Genomic DNA, 7,500 nt, shown 5'->3' with positions numbered 1-7,500 from the left:
CCGACCTAACACCCCGAGTTAGCTCCTGAAGGCGCTCTACCATAACTCTTTCCAGCACTTTTCCAAGTACTGGAAGGAGGCTGATACCACGATAAGATCGAGGATCACTCCTGATCTTATCGGGCGACTTCAAGAGTACGACGACCCTAGCAACTTTCCACTCACGTGGAAAATATCCCTCCCATATGCATTGATCATAAATGGCCTCCAAATATTCCGGAATGAACTCCCACAAGCATTTACACATCTCTCCGTTCAAACCATCGAGACCTGGAGACCTTTTAGACCTGACCAGGCCAAACGCATATTCCAACTCCTCAACTTCTATTGGAGGGACAGGCACCTCTTGTGCAGGAGGAACCTGAACCTCAGCCCTGGGAAAAAACTCGCCTAACAGAACACTGGCGCATTCTCTCCACGTGGATGACACAGTGTCACCCACGCGAAGAGAGCTAGCCATCTCGTTCCGACGACCCCGACAGATCCTATAGACCTGTCCCCAAGGGTCGTCCCTATTTTCCCCGACAAACCTTCTCCACTCTTCCTCTTTGACTTCTACCAACATTCTCTTATATTCCTTCATTCCTACTCTGAATTGAGCCTTGAGCTGTGGCAAATTCTCCGAATTGGTCCGCCTGCCACGTTGAAACAACCGCCTCAAGCGCCGGACAGACCTCCTCTTTGAATTCAACTCGCTAGTCCACCACTTAACACCTTTAAGTCTGGCAACCCTAGCTTTTTTGAACATCGTGTCATTAACCCCCCAGACACATTCTGATAAACGAGCAATTTGCTCGTCGACCCCGAAATTTTCAAACACGTTAAGCGGTATACCCAATACCGCTTCTCTAACGGTCTGACCGTATCTATTCCAGTCGGCGCATGTGGTACGCCATCGTCTCAAAGGACTCACACTTTCCGACTGTGGGGTACGAGGAGTAACCATGATTTGAATTAAATTATGGTCACTAATTCCCCAACCACCCTTGACACTCCAGCTACATTCAAACTTGCTCGCGGCTGCTTCATTCATGAGCGTCACGTCAATGTCGCTCACTCCTCTAGGCCCATCAAACGTATACCATTCACTCGGTTCGTTTGCAATGAGGAGGCTATTTGCCACCACCCAATCGCTCATGGCCTCACCACGACTGTGGCTCCGATATCCAGCAGTGTGCCTGGATGTTTTGCTGAACCACATCGGGGAGGTGGCATTGGCATCGAGACACATGATGACAGGGTTGCTACTTTCACGTAGTAGCACCGCCTCTATGTATCTCAAGTATGGTTCTAGAGGTTCATTGAACTTGCAGTATAGGCTGGCGACATATACTTTGCCGAAATCGCCCTCAACACACACACATACTCCCCACTGTGATGAGTCAACCACTACGCAAGAGTAGCTTGGCTCACACACAGCTACTGCGGCATTGACTCCAAGGTCCGTAAAGACCCTGAAGCCACCAGGAAGACCTCTCACCACCCCATTGGTGGAGTATGGTTCCTGGAGCAAAGCAATGCCGCAGCCCCCCTCCGACATACACGCCCCCAATTCACACATCACGGCATAAGACCCCTGACAGTTCAGTTGATATAGCTCAACCATCAATGTCTAGCATTCGCACGGGCAACAATGGCACAGTACACCGGGCAGACAGTGGACATCATCAGATGTCCGGCTGGCTTGCCCTTAAATGCACAGTTGCGACAATGCGGGGCATTGCCACAACCTGCACTCCTGTGTCCTTCCTGCCCGCACCTACGGCAGACATCCTTCTTGGCTCTGCATTCTGCCACCCTGTGATCAAATCCCATGCATCGGAAGCAGCCGGGCGTCAGTTGGTCCGGCCGTACCCGGAAGGAAAACCACTTTACGTAGCAGCGACCTGCTTCCAGGAGGGCGGACATTAGCATGTCCGTGCCCTCAAGGACCACATTCGTCACTCCATCAGGGCTGACCTTCCAAGGACGGCTGATCATCCTCACGTCCTTCTCAAGACACCCAGGGCTGAACTCCTTGAGGTTCAAACGGAACAACTCTCCCATGAACTCGTCAGGGGAGATCTCCGTGTGGACCCCCTGGACCACAACCCTAGGCCCCAGCTTCCGACGTATGCTCACATCGAGCCCCACCTCGGAAAACTTGGCATTTTTTACCAAGTTATCCCTCTCAGCAACTGATGGGGTGCGAATAATCGCACCTCCATCCTTCAACGGGCGCACCTCGTGCACCCTTACCCCCATAGAAGGCCCTACCTCTTTTACTACTTTTTTGATCACCTCTTTGGACGTAGTGGGGGTCTTACCCCTTACTACGACCGACCAGGTCTCAACTGGCTTGGGCACCGGCAACGCAGGCAACACAGGCGCAGGCGCCTGAGGTGCCGGCATCAGCGCTGCACCAGCCAGCGAAGCTCCAGCCGTCCTCCGAGGTGCTTCCTCTCTACTTGTTTTTGTGGCTTCCAACCGCCCACGAAGATGGGCGATCTCCGCCACCATCTCCACAAAAAGCGCCTCGAACTCCAAGGAGTATCCCAGGAGGTCCTTCGCTGCGTTCTTTGGGACGCCGTCCATGTCTATGACGGCTCCACTAAAGGCCGTCACAATGGACTTGAAACGCCCCATAAATTGCCCCCCAACTTTTTCACCGAACGCTCCCGAATTCTCCAGGGAAGCACCCGAAATTCTGCGGATTTTCTCCATCCGCTGCCCGGCTGGACCCAATTTGGCCCCTGCCTTCCGCACCTTTTTCTCCCCCTTTTTTTCCCCCTCGGAAACGCCCTCGCTTCCGCTTACCCCCAACTTACCCATTACGGGTGCTTTCGCCGTCACCTTTTCTGTTGTGACCGCTGCTCCTCCAGCGGTTTTCTTCTTCATGCGGGGGGGTGATCTCAGGAGGACCTCTTCCTCCCCCGACGTTGACTCATCCATCGCTGATGACGCCAATCTCGAACTGCCCTGGAGAGGGGTGCTCGCCCTCTTCATTCCTACGCCTAATTTGGGCATAGCCCTCTGCCACCACTGTAAATCGCGTCACGCAATTAAAACGCACAACAATTATAGTGGCACCCGCACGCAATTATAGTGGCACCCACTAACGGGAGAGTCCACCGACAATTCCACACACAGTTTATCACACACTTATACAGTTACGCCGTATATAGTGTTTCTCGCTACCCGCACAACGATTTTAGTTTTCCCACAGGTGCGCGCAATTATAGCGTCTCTCACTAAAATTCCGGGAAAACACAGCGGTATTTTCCCGTACTCACACAACGGCACTCACTAAGCACAATGCACAGTTCATGCACTGCTTCACCGCAGCGTTACTCAATTAGCGCTAATCACTCGCGGATATAGCACAAAAGAGAATTCGCAAAAATTTATAGCGTTCCTCGCTACCCGCACAACAATAAAAGTTTTCCAGCACGTGTTACACCGACACAGGTGCGCGCAATTATAGCGGCGCCCACTTGACGGGACAATTACACGCACAATAGTTTTTCGCTTAATAGCTACCAGTCAGGTACGCGCAATTTAAGTGTCTCTCAGTAACGGCGAAAAACCCACCGACGGTCGCACGACAGCCGAACAGTTTCCTGCACACACACACGCGCCGATTTGTACACAATGTACGTCACTTGCCGACGGTAAAATGTAGTATTTTCTAGGGAAAAACAATCGCTCAAGAATATTTTTATAATTCGCAAAGTAAAACATCCGCTCACGCGTCCGTTCGCTTCAACGTTCACAATTAGAATGAGTAGATAGGGACAGTAGGAATCTCGTTAATCCATTCATGCGCGTCACTAATTAGATGACGAGGCATTTGGCTACCTTAAGAGAGTCATAGTTACTCCCGCCGTTTACCCGCGCTTACTTGAATTTCTTCACTTTGACATTCAGAGCACTGGGCAGAAATCACATTGTGTCAACACCCGTTAGGGCCATCACAATGCTTTGTTTTAATTAGACAGTCGGATTCCCCAAGTCCGTGCCAGTTCTGAATTGATTGTTAATTGATAATCGTTATAATTTAAAAGGAATATATATCGAATGATATAATTCCTTAAAAATTTTAGCAAGAAAGTTCCACAATTGGCTACGTAACTACTATCCGGGGAACAAGAATCGTAATTCTCTATTTACCCAGAACGAGTACATAAACCATGGTATTGCTTCCCAATCAAGCCCGACTATCTCAATCTTCAGAGCCAATCCTTATCCCGAAGTTACGGATCTAATTTGCCGACTTCCCTTACCTACATTATTCTATCGACTAGAGACTCTTCACCTTGGAGACCAGCTGCGGATATTGGTACGGCCTGTTGAGAAGTTTGCGTGACCCCACCATAAATTTTCAAGGTCCGAGGAGAAAATATCGACACAACAGTAAATGTCATGCTCTTCTAGTCCATCTACCATATCTCTCTTCGAAAGACTTCCATGGTAGTACGACTATAAAACAGAAAAGAAAACTCTTCCGATATCTCTCGACGGCTTCTTTATGGTCGTTCCTGTTGCCAGGATGAGCACAAGGCCCATTTTTAATAACAAACGGATACTCAACAGGTTACGGAATTGGAACCGTATTCCCTTTCGTTCAAAATAATTCAAGTATTTTAATTATTTTTAAATATATTTTTATTAATATTTTTTTTTATTAAAAACTTGAAAATTTTCGGCTTTCGCCTTGAACTTAGGACCGACTAACTCGTGATCAACCACTGTTCACACGAAACCCTTCTCCACTTCAGTCCTCCAAGGTCTCATTCGATTATTTGCTACTACCACCAAGATCTGTACCAATAGCGGCTCCATGCAGGCTTACGCCAAACACTTCTAAGCACACTATTGTACCCTCCTACTCACTAAAGTTTCAAAATTTATAAATCAATCGAAATTGTTTTATAAATCATCTACTTTAGCGGTAATGTATAGGTATACAACTTAAGCGCCATCCATTTTAAGGGCTAGTTGCTTCGGCAGGTGAGTTGTTACACACTCCTTAGCGGATTACGACTTCCATGTCCACCGTCCTGCTGTTTTAAGCAACCAACGCCTTTCATGGTATCTGCATGAGTTGTTAATTTAGGCACCGTAACATTACGTTTGGTTCATCCCACAGCGCCAGTTCTGCTTACCAAAAGTGGCCCACTGGGCACATTATATCATAACCTCAACCTTCATATCAAGAAAGGTGAGGTTCTTACCCATTTAAAGTTTGAGAATAGGTTAAAATCGTTTCGACCCTAAGGCCTCTAATCATTCGCTTTACCAGATAAGATTATTTTATATAATTTTTAAATGCACCAGCTATCCTGAGGGAAACTTCGGAGGGAACCAGCTACTAGATGGTTCGATTGGTCTTTCGCCCCTATACTCAATTCTGACAATCGATTTGCACGTCAGAACTGTTTCGGTCTTCCATCAGGGTTTCCCCTGACTTCAACCTGATCAAGTATAGTTCACCATCTTTCGGGTCACAGCATATATGCTCAAGGTACGCTCCAGTTAGAGGTATAAATAATAATAAATTATCATTATACATAACTATATGGAACGCCCCGGGATTGAATTAATTGACTATTTATTAAAAAATAGACTAAAAATTAATCCCATTATATTTAAGTTAAGTTAATTATGCCATTAAGTTTAATATAACTCAATGACTTGCACATATGTTAGACTCCTTGGTCCGTGTTTCAAGACGGGTCCCGAAGGTATCCTGAATCTTTCGCATTGTTAATCATATAAATGCATACAAATAAATATTAATATCATAGATATTAAATTTTTTGTAAAATTCAAAAAATGAATTTTAGCATTATATATAATAAAATCTATCAACACTTTATCAAATCATTAGTATTTATTTTATGTTAATATGCTTAAAAAGCAAATTAATTTAAATAAACTTAATATCACCAATGATCTTTTGATAAATACTTTATTATGTTAATAGATTACAATGTCCTTATATGAAAAAAATGCACATTATTTTTTTAATTATTTAATGATGAATTTTTCATAATGGATATTCAGGTTCATCGGGCTTAACCTCTAAGCAGTTTCACGTACTATTTAACTCTCTATTCAGAGTTCTTTTCAACTTTCCCTCACGGTACTTGTTTACTATCGGTCTCATGGTTATATTTAGTTTTAGATGGAGTTTACCACCCACTTAGTGCTGCACTATCAAGCAACACGACTCTTTGGAAATATCTTTCTAGTAATCATTAACGTTATACGGGCCTGGCACCCTCTATGGGTAAATGGCCTCATTTAAGAAGGACTTAAATCGTTAATTTCTCATACTAGATATTAAGATATTCCATACACTGCATCTCACATTTGACATATAGACAAAGTGACTTAGTGCTGAACTATTTTCTTTTCGCTCGCCGCTACTAAGAAAATCCTTGTTAGTTTCTTTTCCTCCCCTCATTAATATGCTTAAATTCAGGGGGTAATCCCATATGAGTTGAGGTTGTTTTAATATTCTTTTTTTATCTTCTCACAATTTAATAAAAAAATTATATCATCTTTTCATCTCTATTTTTCTTTTCTCCTTTTATATATTGTAAATATATAAAAATAATAATAATGTAAAATGAGGCAATCCTAGAATAAAAAATTTAATTTTTATGCTAGACATTCCTCCTTTTAATTACATATATAAATTATTATTTTATATATATATATAAATAATATGAAAATTTTTTGTAAAGAATACTTAGATTCAATATTTTCATCATTTCATTTTATTTGAGAGGATTTTTTTTTTAAAGAATATATAATAAATAAAATTCATTATATATCTTTATTTTTTTTGCTATTAATATTATGAATTATTTAAAATCCAATAATATACACATTTGCTTAAATTCAATTATTTTTATAAAAGAATAAGCAACTTATTTAGCATAGTCTTACAACCCTCAACCATATGTAGTCCAAGCAGTACTTTAAAATTGAATTTAATGTACATAACAGCATGGACTGCGATATGCGTTCAAAATGTCGATGTTCATGTGTCCTGCAGTTCACACGATGACGCACAGTTTGCTGCGTTCTTCATCGACCCATGAGCCAAGTGATCCACCGCTTAGAGTATTTTTTTATTTATTTTTATTTATAACAAATGTCAATTTTTTTTTGCATATATTAATTGAAAGAGTAAAATTAAATAATATTAATAATATATAAATTGATTTTCTTTCAATAATATATATCAAATATATTTAACTCTAAACATTTTTATTAAGTTGCGAATGTCTTAGTTCAACAATAATACAGTGGTGGTATTTATTATGATTCAATTATTTTGTATTTTTTTAATCATTTTATGTATATATAATAATATAATAAATATATACCACTTTTGTTATTGTGAACAAATTAACTTATCATTCAATCAAATGAATAATAAGTACAACTTTTTATTTTCATGTTTAAAGGTTTTTAAAAGAAAAAAATAAGAAAAAACATTACAAAATG

The 7,500-nt window shown here is 42.1% G+C and overlaps 2 pseudogenes; both read right to left on the bottom strand.

Moving 5' to 3' along the window:
- LOC129252062 (large subunit ribosomal RNA) overlaps positions 1–6,493 on the bottom strand; it is a 9,721-nt pseudogene extending 3,228 nt beyond the window's left edge.
- A 442-nt stretch (positions 6,494–6,935) lies between these two features.
- On the bottom strand, positions 6,936–7,116 carry LOC129252029 (5.8S ribosomal RNA; annotated as a pseudogene).
- Positions 7,117–7,500: the final 384 nt, after the last annotated feature.

The sequence above is a fragment of the Anastrepha obliqua genome, unplaced genomic scaffold (genome assembly GCF_027943255.1).
Source record: "Anastrepha obliqua isolate idAnaObli1 unplaced genomic scaffold, idAnaObli1_1.0 ptg000139l, whole genome shotgun sequence".
Taxonomy (NCBI): domain Eukaryota; kingdom Metazoa; phylum Arthropoda; class Insecta; order Diptera; family Tephritidae; genus Anastrepha; species Anastrepha obliqua.
This window is presented reverse-complemented; position numbering and strand designations above follow the sequence as displayed.